Source organism: Helicoverpa armigera, chromosome 27 (genome assembly GCF_030705265.1).
Source record: "Helicoverpa armigera isolate CAAS_96S chromosome 27, ASM3070526v1, whole genome shotgun sequence".
Lineage (NCBI taxonomy): Eukaryota > Metazoa > Arthropoda > Insecta > Lepidoptera > Noctuidae > Helicoverpa > Helicoverpa armigera.
Window position 1 is genome coordinate 1,466,697 of NC_087146.1, and position 12,190 is coordinate 1,478,886.

General features: G+C 35.9%; 1 protein-coding gene and 1 long non-coding RNA gene across 3 annotated transcripts in view; both read left to right on the plus strand.

The window, feature by feature from the left end:
* The window catches only part of LOC110379917 (uncharacterized), a 49,392-nt gene that overhangs the window by 4,241 nt on the left and 32,961 nt on the right, over positions 1-12,190 (plus strand). The gene's annotated exons all lie outside the window — the stretch shown is intronic.
* LOC135118962 (uncharacterized) overlaps positions 8,567-12,190 on the plus strand; it is a 115,599-nt gene continuing 111,975 nt past the window's right edge. Inside the window, exon 1 of the long non-coding RNA XR_010277888.1 lies at positions 8,567-9,567. This is a non-coding gene — a long non-coding RNA (uncharacterized LOC135118962). The remainder of the gene's footprint in view (positions 9,568-12,190) is intronic.

The following is a 12,190-nucleotide window of genomic DNA, read 5'->3' on the forward strand; positions in this document are numbered from 1 at the left end:
TGAGCCAACTCTCAGAAACCAGGACAACATGAACGTTAGCATCAGAGAATGCTTCGTATAAATCATTATAATGACTAGGCACACTCTGAGCATTTATATGACATATATTGAGCAAATGTCGGTTGTGCTGATTAAAGGTCATTCGCAGGTAGTCACCAAGAGTGTCTGTACAGGAGCAAAAGCTTGAGTTTGATAAGTTAGAAGAACTATTGGCAGAATGAAAAGAATCATCATTGGAAGTCATAAGAAAAAAAAAAAAAAAAATATATATATACTAATAGAATATAAACACAAAATAAAATCAAAAAACTAAACTATACAGTAAGGTGACGCAGTACAAAAGTACATCTCTGCACCACCCACCAGCTGTAACAATGCAAGAAAAATCTAATAAAGCTATATTAACTAATGAAAGTACAAGAAAAGGTATGTTTAAGACATTTGGTGAACATTAACAAAATGAAAAATATGCAGGAACAACTCAACATGCAACGGAACGTACGAACATAACCGAAACGTCAATGTCAATAATGTCAGTGACAGTGATGTGACAGTCAGTAGTAGTGACATATAATATTCTTATTATTTTAAATTGAAGGTGATACTAAAAACAACAGATAAAGAGGAGAAAAACTAGCAAAAGGCACAACTTTGAAGAGATTGTTGATAGCGAAAAGTATACATATATACATAAAATGCTTAAAATTGCTTATAAATGTTGCGAACCATAAGAAAGCGCTATTGTAAGGTACGTAAACATTGCTTCAAGCACATTAAGATTATACCTTATCAATCAGCCAATAATAAATTAAACAAATACTAAACACTAAGTACGTTATTCTAGGACTTGCCACGAGCAGCAGATGGCGGTTGCGCAGAACCCTTGGGGTATTTCACCAGCAATGGATCGAGTTCAGCCTGGGAGGATATTTTGTGACGACTGCCATCAGGAGCTTTGATGTTAATGACTCCTTCTTGGGTCCAAGAAAACCGCATACCGAAATGCAGTCGCGCCTTGCTGAAAACAAGCTGCCTGGTCCGAGTCAGGAACTCCTTAATGGCAATTGAAGATCCCTTCAGTGATGTTTTGGCTCTCCATACTGAAGCTTTCTGACTCACATCAGCAAACCTCACCAATATGGGTCGAGGACGATCCTTATTTGATGTTCCGAGCCGATGACAAATGGTGATGTTATCTCCTGAGATATCTTTGAGAGACAATTTATTATGGAGAGTCTCAAGAATATGGGCTTTGCAGTCCTTCTTGTCATCTTCGGGGATCCCAGTAAAAATAAGTGCCTTCCGTCGACTCCGCATCTCCAACCCGTCAACCAACTTGGAGCATTCCTGTATCTGGTTCTTTAAAAGGCCCAACATAGTAAACACCAACTCACGGAAACCACGAAATTCCTCAGCAAGTTTAGCAATGGTGTTGGACTTCGGGAGACTAGCAGTCTGGATTTGAGCTTCCATCTCCGACATCTTACTTAGGATGAGCTCCTCCAAGTTCTTCTGGGTTGCGTGAACATCAGCCAGTTGTATTTGTGACATATTAGTGCTTGTAGGAAGTGTGTCAAAATTTGTGCAAGTGATCAGCTGGTAGGTGGTATAGTGCAAGTGCTAATATTTACATAACACTTCACCCTCTCTATATAAGTTTTAGCAACTAGTATATTCCTCCAAAAGCAAAGAAATAAATTGCCAACTAATTAAATTAATATTTAATTAATATTTAATTAAGAGCACAGTAAAAACACGTCTTTTATTTTTCGCGCCTACCCACGAAAAAAAAAGAATGAAATATTAATTATACTACAGGTACCTATATGTAGTTACAAGGCTTTTCTAAAGATGATTGCTACAATAAAACACAATCGTATTCAAAAATCGATAAACACCATGAAACAGTAATGGCTACAAACAAGCTTTTTCTCAAAAGCCGTGAAGAATTATGTCTATAAAGTATTAAAACGAAGAAGTTTGTAATGGCTCCTGTACCTGATTGTTGTACCTATCGATTAACAGATATTTGTATTTCTTTAACTGATTGCAAAAATATTCTTGCTACTTTATTCAGAAATACCGCGGCTTTGCAAAGAAAAAAATTGTTGGTCCAAATATAGTTCCTTGAGGCATCCCCGACTGTTACCCAGTAGCTCCACATCAGTGGCTGGATTGAAGATGGATTAAAAAACTAATCCATTTTAAACAATGTCATGTGTGGATTTAAGGAAACAATCAATAGGCTGTCTAACATTTAAAGATTTTTTTAAACAGGACCGTAGGTCCTGTGCTTAGCGTCCGTCAAGTAAACAAACTTTTCACCTTTTCGATATTAGAATAGATTCAACTTTAGTAGGTACCAACATCTATGGGTATAATAGTTCTCTTTTTCTTCCGCATGTATCCAGTTGCTACGTCCATATTGACCATAGTACAATCCTTTACAAAAACCCGTTTGTTAGTTAACTACTTATAAGTTTTTATAAACAATTCTGTATAATTTTATAAGAACTCCCGGAATGTATCATCTGTCAAGCAAGCTGCAACCCGCATTGGTGCACGCATGTCGAAGGTATGTGGTGCAGGTATGAACGTCGATCCCGATAATCGATCTATCTTCAGTTTGCTTGCTAGAGAGATATGTGGTGTAGGTATGAATGTTGTTTCCAATATCCTAGCTATCTATGTGTTGTTTTTCTTGATGGAGATAGGAATTTGAAATTGTATGGGGCTAATGTCAAAATAGCTTTGGTAAGCGAAGTGAAAAGATTGATAGAATTTGGGAATGGACGTTAGACTGCATTGCCAGATATCCAATGAAATATGGATGTAATTTTGGGTTTCCACTGGGTACCTACTGTTATCATTTTTATGTTGATGATGTTTTAATGTCGAATGCTGGACGGTTACATTCATGCATCGTGGCTCATTTAGGACCTTACCCTGATTAGGATTTTATGTTGACTCAACGCAAGATACAAGGAGTTATGATTATGATAAAGTGCATACCTACACGACTTGCAGCCAGTGAGTCCAAGTAACGTTAAAATTATGTCGAGTCTGAAATCGCCAAACCGCCTTAAAGTTTCGTTTGGTGATAAAAGACTATGCTTTCATAGTTTCTTCTTCTTTTCACAACTGCGTTCACATTGGTCGTGGAAGTAACAGACTTACCTTTACTACCTACTCTTGAAATTCTCATATAATGTTCATTTCATTTAAATGTATCATCCCTACTTTGAATGGACCAAGCCATCCCTTGCTTCATCAGGTAACAATTTTTTTCCAAAAAGGTCCCATAATTCCATGGGATGCTGGTCCAAATTCCTATTAACTTTTTTTTGAGAGATATACCTATTTATGTTGTGGGCGATTTTTTTTCTAGTCGTATGAATTTTAGAATGGGCTCTTGTCGAGATTTTGTTATTTATACAATTTGAAGTTTTGTGGAAATCGTCATGGTTCTATGATTGTCATAGTTGATTTTAATGTAAGAGAATTCAGTGTGCTTCTGTATTTTTGCGTCCTAAAACTGTAATATATTTTCTTTGTTATACTTATTATGTTGTATTGTTAATAACTAAAGACTTTCTTCCTGTCTTATTTAACTGTGCTCTTTAAATGTTGTTCATTCATTATTTTCCAACTATGTAGGTAGTTATTTTTAAGATTCATTCAGATAAGTATGTAAAATATAGGTCCAAAAAACGTCTTAAAATCAAGTTACTTTTATTTCAACTAGACAATATAAGCGTCATTCAGATAGAAGTAGAGATTTAGATTAAGAATTTACAAAAAAAGTCTTAAAATCGAGTTACACAACTAAGTGACTATCAAGTTATTTGCCAAAAACACAACGCACACGAAAACTATAAACTTAATAATGTAATTATGTCTTAATAATGTGGGAGCTCATTCACGGCATATATTCCCATGCACTCCAAAAGTCACGATATTACCTAAAGTACCTTTGATATTAATGTAAGTAGCATTGGACAGATATTTTCTCAGAACATTTTGGAGCCCATGGGAATAAGACTTTGGTATTTTATGCGGTAGTAATGAGATGAAAGAGAAAGAGCTTAAATAATTATTGCTGGGTTTATGAATAAAGGTACAAGAAGAAGGAAAAAACTAAGTGGAGAATTGATGGATTTTATTTATTTAATGATAGACACTTTATATGTGTTTCTACATACATAGTTAACATCTGATAGTCCCGTTTAACTCCATGTACACTATTTTCAAGAAAATAATAAGTATTTTACAAGAATTTCATGCGTTCTTTACTAATATGTAGAAGATTTTTTGTTCCTCTGTAGCCTTAGGGTTCTGAATCTACTCAACCGATTAAAAAAAATCTGTCAATGTTCTTCCCGAGTAACATGGCTATATTTTATCCCGGTACGGGCAGTAGTTCCCACGGGACGCGAGTAAAACCACGGAAACGCTTCTAGTAGGCTATATATGTATAATAGGCAATATAACCTCCACAATATCAAAATCATATGACATTGCAATTCCCGCGCCAACCCGCCTAGAACACTCCCCACGCATTCCATTATTGTAAGCAACAGAAGCCAACGGCCTATGGCGGCGTTCGTAACCCAACACTTTACTTTGATGATTGTGAGAACGCGACCGTAAACGATGTTATGTCAATTGAAATGGCGATGACAGGGCGCCATTGTTTTTTAAGGAATTGTTTTTGTAATTAATTTGAGTTGATTTTGTTTCTTTAAAGGTTCCTCTAACTGACCTTACTAAACCTGATATCGGAACTAAGTTCTCAACCTACACAAAAGTAGCCTATCTATGTACCTATATGCGTATCTATCGACTCCTCGTCTCAAGCTATTTAGTTTCTGGCGTAAAAGTGTAGTTAATAAACCAACTCATTTTCGCAATTTTAGTAAGGATTCATTTATCCTTTGATATCATAGATTCCAATCCAACCCAATCCTTGTTGGCGTGTGAATTTTGAGTCCTTTCACTATATCATCTTTGTGCGCCAAACCATCTTCAAATAAATAAATAATTCGTTTGATCTAAATATTCAACTGTATCATGTCATTACTTTAATTAGTTCAATTTGACTGTCAGACAGGCAGGCCATAGTATGTTATGTACTGAGAAATAAATTAAATACAAAGAAAGATGATTCAACTGACCCATATTACAAGTGTTACAACTGACAAGCGTTCTGTTGTGTTTGAATCACCATCTCCTATATTTTTAGTGAGATAAGACTTCTGAGTAAAAATGGTATAAGAACCGTTAACTTATGAACGGACCCGTCATTAATGGAGCCACTTCGTTTGTATGTCACAGTTACATAGAAACTACTTACCAAAATATACTTTTTCTGAACAACAATGTTTCTCTCACTAGCTATACCTTAAATTCTAGCCTACCCTAGGTAATCGCGTTTACCAGCGTCCCGTGAGATTTTTGCATACCTACCCAGATAAACAGTCTTACTCAAAAAATAGCTTATCTAAAGCTGAAAGGATTTTTCAAATTGGACCTGTAGTTCGTGTGTTAAGCACCTTCAACTCTTCAGCTTTATAATTGTCTCTCTACATTTAGTTATAGGATAATTGATAGGAAGTCAAAGTTGACAGAAAATGTCGTGATATAGGGGAAAAGGTAACGTCAATTAATGGTACAAATTAAGTCAGTACGTTATTTAAAAATCCCCAAATATTGATACTTTAAAAGGGGTTTATCCTTGAACGATAACATTCCCTAACGGTTCTCATGAAATCGATATGCCTACAGACAAGAATTTAGCGGACATTTTCCCACAAATTAATTTTGTTTTGTTGAAAACTGCAAATAAACTTGATACTGTTTGTAACAATAGAATCTAGGCGCGATAGTTTACTATATCAATTTTAATCTATTTGATACTTGCCGACAGAAAAAATATGACCTTACGCACACTACGAACTTCCTGCAAACTTATTTACTTCTATAATCCCTACTAATATTATAAATGCGAAAGTAACTCTGTCTGTCTGTTTGTCTGTTACGCTTTCACGTCTAACTAAACCACTGAACTGATTTTAATAAAATTTGGTACAGAGATAGAGTTGACTTAAAGAAAGAACGTAGGATAGTTTTTATCCCGAACTTTTGAGGAATTCTCTTGGAAAAGCGATATAACCGAACTCTACGCGGGCGAAACCGGGGGCGGAAGCTAGTTATCTATGTACCCGTTGTTTTGCGAAAAGAGATTGAGACATATTACGTAAAAATTCACTCTCTAGTCGCAGATCATCGGATACGTTATAGAAATCCATAGTTAGTGACCCGATAGTTTGATCGGGTTAATATAAATAAATAGCTCTTATGTTTCCTCTCATTTTGTCATACTTACCTACCCCATTTCACATACAAGCGTTAATTTAAAATAACGTTGTAAGCGTTTGCAATTTACCATCAAGTGAACAAGGTACCCTGTGTGCTGTACAAAGCATGATTGTTGAGCGATATTTGATCTTAGAGGCCGTTCATGACGTTGTTCTTATATCAAATTGAATTTGGTTTGTTGCGAGGTCGTGTAAATTGAAGAAATTATTAAAACGAACAACAAAGTTGAAAAGTTGGTTTACATCCGTTATTTGCAGGAATTAATGCACCTTTTAAAAAATTATCCAGGAAGGCTATAGGTATGATATTTGTGTGCGTATAAAGCTTAAGTTGGCTTGGACGCGCTATGCCAGGAACTACTGGACCGATTTGCAGAAATCTTTCAGTGTGAGATAGTCCATTTTATAGAGGGAGGCTATACGCTACTTATTATCTGGGTGCGTGGAGTCACTCCCGTAGGATTTTTTGTTAGGAAATACATATCGATTGGTCAAAAAGGTTATTCAACATTATTTATAGGAACCTATACAGGGTGTTTGGCGCATGGACCGACAAAAATTTTTGGGGGATTCGTGAGGCCATGTACTAGTTTTCACTCATAGACCCAATGTCCTATATGTCACTGTATTCGAGATACGATTTTTTTTGTTTGTTTTTAAAAATTACCGGAACTATCACCTTTAAAACGCTATAACTTTTCAGTCTGTTGTCGAATTTACACCAAATCACTTTCATTGCGTTCTCTGATGTATTATTATTCCAAATAAAACATAAATTCATAGCACTAGATGGAAAAAAAATACTTGTTGAGCTTCCAAACTCTTAAAAATGAAAAAACGTATGAAAAATGTCAAATTCAAAATTAATTATAAAAAAAAGTAAAAGCTTTTATGAACTTCGTTTAATAAAAAAAAATTGCCTACTTAATACCCTTTCCAACGATATGCCACATGGGTGTGAAATCATTAATAATGTCGTCAAAATCAGAGCAGGAACGAACACGCACTCTAACGTCTCTAACAACGAACCCGTTTGATAGAACAATGGTAAGCAGGTAATTGGCAGGTAAACTGCCTGTCTCTTTCTTACGCATGAAAAATATCTCTTGTCTTTGTCTATCATTGGGTTGGAGTTTGTTATGTGATCCTTGTTTAGTCGAGATTTGACTATCTCTGCTATCGGAAGTGTCCGTGTATTTCACGTTTTCCTATTTCGTTGTTTTTTGTTAAAGTTTGTTTTTGTTAAGTTTTGTTTGTTGAACTTTTCTGTTAAACTGTTGGTGTATTCACCGTGCTTGTTACAATGCCTAACTTCAGCAACGAAGAGTATGCTGACATGTTGTTGGCATATGGCAGCGCTAATTGTAACGCTCGTGAAGCGCGTAGAATTTACCAGCAGCGTTATCCTAACCGGCGTATACCACACCACGAGACGTTTGCTACAACCTATCGACGTCTGAGGGAGACTGGAAACATAAATTTCCAAGAGCCTCGCGTTAATGTGAGGCAACATAATGTTGTAATTGATGAAAGCATTTTGCAAGCTTTTGATGAGGATCCAACGACAAGTATTCGAGTTGTAGCTGAAAGACTTCACTTGTCGGTTTGGAAAGTTTGGTCAGTTCTTCGGGAAAATGGAAAGCATGCGTATCACTACACTTCTGTTCAAGGTACGTTAAGTACTTTATTTATTTTATCAGGCGAAATCGTAAAACTAAATTTTGAACCAGTTATCTTCGACCTTATTGTGCTGAAATTTTGCACCCAAAAAACTTGTATTTTAAAATGGTTTTAACCATACACTTATTTTAAACGTTTACAAATATCCTTGTAGCTTTACTGGTTCGTTTTTCAAATAAATACCTAGTAACTTTTATTTTTCTAATTTTATCTTTTAAATTTATGTTAGTTTTGCCATTCAAAAGTGAATTTTACCAGTCTTTAATGGATTGTTCTAGGTCTCATAGATGATGATCACAGGAGACGGCTCGATTTTTGCCGATTTATGATGCATACGGACGTAGATGATACAAATTTTTTAAAAAGAATTTTGTGGACTGATGAATCCAATTTTAATCACGAGGGAATTGTGAATCTCCACAACCTTCACCATTGGGCGCAAAAGACAAAATCCCGCAAGAAAAGACAAAGTTCCTTTCAAACTAAGTTTAGTGTAAACGTTTGGGCGGGGTTATTGGAAGACACCTGATCGGTCCACATTTCTTACCAGAGCGCCTGACCGGAGAAAATTATTTGAATTTTTTACTCGAAGATTTACCTGAATTGGTATTACCAGTATTAGATGGAGAACCAATTATTTTCCAAAATGATGGCTGTCCAGCACATTACCAGCGAGACGTGCGAGAACATTTGGACAACTGTTTTCCAAATTCATGGATCGGAAGAGGCGGCCCAATTCCTTGGCCTGCACGTTCACCAGACCTGACGCCCTTGGATTTTTATGTCTGGGGCCGTGCAAAAGAAATTGTGTATGCGACTGAAGTACCCACAAGAGAAATTTTAATCGAAAGAATAAATTGCGCCTTTGAAATTATGAAAGCAGAAATGCGACTGAGGACGACGACTGTAGAAATTAGAAAAGATGCCGTGCATGCATTCGCAACAGAGGCAGTCATTTTGAACATAATTTATAACTTAAATTTAATTAAAACATTTTAAAACATTTTGTGTTTTCATTACCCTGGCACTGGTTAATGTGTACCTTTAGGTTTGTGACGACATTATTAATGATTTCACACCCATGTGGCATATCGTTGGAAAGGGTATTAAGTAGGCATTTTTTTTTTATTAAATGAAGTTCATAAAAGCTTTTACTTTTTTTTATAATTAATTTTGAATTTGACATTTTTCATACGTTTTTTCATTTTTAAGACTTTGGAAGCTCAACAAGTATTTTTTTTCCATCTAGTGCTATGAATTTATGTTTTATTTGGAATAATAATACATCAGAGAACGCAATGAAAGTGATTTGGTGTAAATTCGACAACAGACTGAAAAGTTATAGCGTTTTAAAGGTGATAGTTCCGGTAATTTTTAAAAACAAACAAAAAAAATCGTATCTCGAATACAGTGACATATAGGACATTGGGTCTATGAGTGAAAACTAGTACATGGCCTCACGAATCCCCCAAAAAATTGTGTCGGTCCATGCGCCAAACACCCTGTATAAGTACTCTGCGATTTCTGTGTGTTTCAAGTTATAGACTGTAAACTGTTGGGAATTTTACTGAAAATCGTTTGTCTTATTTAACTTGGCACGATGTATGCTACTTTATAACCTACTTCATTTGAGCAAACATGGCGATTTTGACCCTTTTGCAACGTCAAACAATAGAGTTACAAAATATTTAAGTAACTTCACCATTTTGGAAGAACTAAATCGTCCATTGTTTGTACAAAACTAAGTGCCTGTGTGTGGTTTATTTACTTGCCTAACTTTTTATGGATAATACTAAAAGAATAGGTACTTAATGACATTAAAAGTAGCATGAACATCAGCACTTTTTGACGTTAAGTACATAAGCCAGTCCTCAAAACACCCGCCCTTTGCCAATTCCTATGTGCTTTGCTGGGAGGAAGATATAAATTCAAACATTCGTTAGTTTTCAAAACCATTATTGTAATTATTACCTAACAGGACCATACATTTTTCGTAAATCAAACCAGCTGTCCGATTCTAAGCAGACTAAAAATCTGGCAAAAGTAGATACTCGAAAATATTAACATAATGTCTGACCAACGGCCTTTTTCGTCTATTGCAGACGATTTATGTGGTGGTGTCTGTGATACAACGCCTTTCGTGACTGAACAGATACGATACGATACGAGAGCGACATTTCTTACCACAGGCTTGACAAGAGAAGTAACTGGACATTAGTGTCGAACCATGTTCATGTCTTTTCTGTCTCTTGTCAGCAAGCACTCCGAACCAGGCTTCAATTTTGCGATGAATTTCTGACCAAAACTAAATTATTCAAAACTGCTATTGCTCCAAATAATAAATTCCCAGTGGAAAGTGACAGTTTGTTAATAAGAGTGACATAATTTTGCCAATTGTCTCGCCCGCGTTAATTGACCCGCGCTGCAGGCCACTGGCCTCACAACTCTCCCCGACTCTATGGTCTTTATTAAAGACTCCTTGGTGACAAACTATAGACAATTTGCTGTGGACATGTATGCATTTTGTATGAATATACTATTTATAAATGTCCATCTGGGATTTCTGTTTAGCTTTGATTACATGTTGTCTTTTTAAGATTTTACCAAAAAATGGGAGCTGAGGGTAAAGTTAAAGGTAAGGGTAAAAGTTAGGGGACTGCCCTTCAAAAGAATTTAATCAATTAAAAAAAAAATACAATGCTTATGACAAATGTTTCGTGCATTTTCACGATAAATACATCTAAGTTTTATTTTTAGTTAAAATTGCTTTAATTTTTCTAACACGACACACAGTCAGAATAACTTTCGCAATAACAGTCATGTTATAATTTTTTCTATTTACATTCGCCAAAATGCCCTTTCATGTTACAAATAGGTTTCTCACATAGTTTCAAAAGTTAATAACTTAAATATGAACTTCCCCAGTGAAAGTATAAGTTATAAGTCTGTCTATATGTTATTAACTCTAAAATTGCAGAGCCACAATGGCGGTTTAGTTCGCATGTCAGGGGTCAGAGAAAGTGGAGCTTATAGTCTATGACTTGGACGCCATCTTGTTTATTTTGAGTTTATTGCGGGATTAAAATGTTACAGTTTCATTTTAAGATGGGTTTGAAAGGGTATCAGTTTGACTTGGTAACCGGGGACTGGGGTGAGGAGGTCAGATAGGTAATCGCTCCTTGTAAAGCACTGGTACTTAGCTGCATTCGGTTAGATTAGAAGTCGAGCATAGTTGGAGAAAAGCAATACAGATGAGAATATGAATGACATAATTTTCTATTAAGATTGTTCAAATCTAAAGACAGATCACAAATGCGTTTCTGGAGAGTTTGTTGCGCCACTTCTTCTTCCCAGCGAAAAGACATAAGAAGTGGCGAAGGGCGTTTTTGGGGGACTGTCTCATGTCATTTTGACGTTCTTCAGTTTTTCAGCCTATTTTGAATAAATGCTTTTTGATAGTGAGGATATCTTTGCTGTTTTCGAACTCAAACTTGAAAAGTCGTCTTCAAAACCTGAGTTCTACCACAAGACGCGAAAGTGTGATCCTATTACCATCCAGTTACATAATAATGATAATTTAACAACTTCCTGAGCAATTCTGAAGCGACCACAGTGCGGTTGTGATGGCAGTAAATAAATTATTGAGATGTAGTTAGATTATGCTGAGTACCAGTAAATTGGCGCGGTTTTCTCAGGCCTGGGAAAAACACTTTTTTCGGCTAGTTCGGCACGTTCATGATTTGGGGCAATGTTCGAAGGAAATTAACCACTAAGTTTCAGCTCTTAGCAGATGCTTAAATTGCACCAACCTGTAACTATCTTCTAAATATCAAAATAGATATAGGTAAGTAGTAGTTTTGTATACATCTGTATCTACACGTGGAGACCTGCTATTGGCTGTCCGTTTATCATACTGTTCTTAGTTTATTTTCTTTAGGTGTAGGTTTCCCATGTTAATAAATAAATTAATAACTTATACGTACGTCTGTTAAATACTGACGCCAATAATAAACCGTCGTGTTCCGTCGTAGGCCTTTCATGTACCAGGGCCGCGGTAACTCTTGACACCAGGGCTTGCCAGGTGATTAAACCTACAGCTCACTCGATAAGCAGAAGATATTTAAGACTCTATT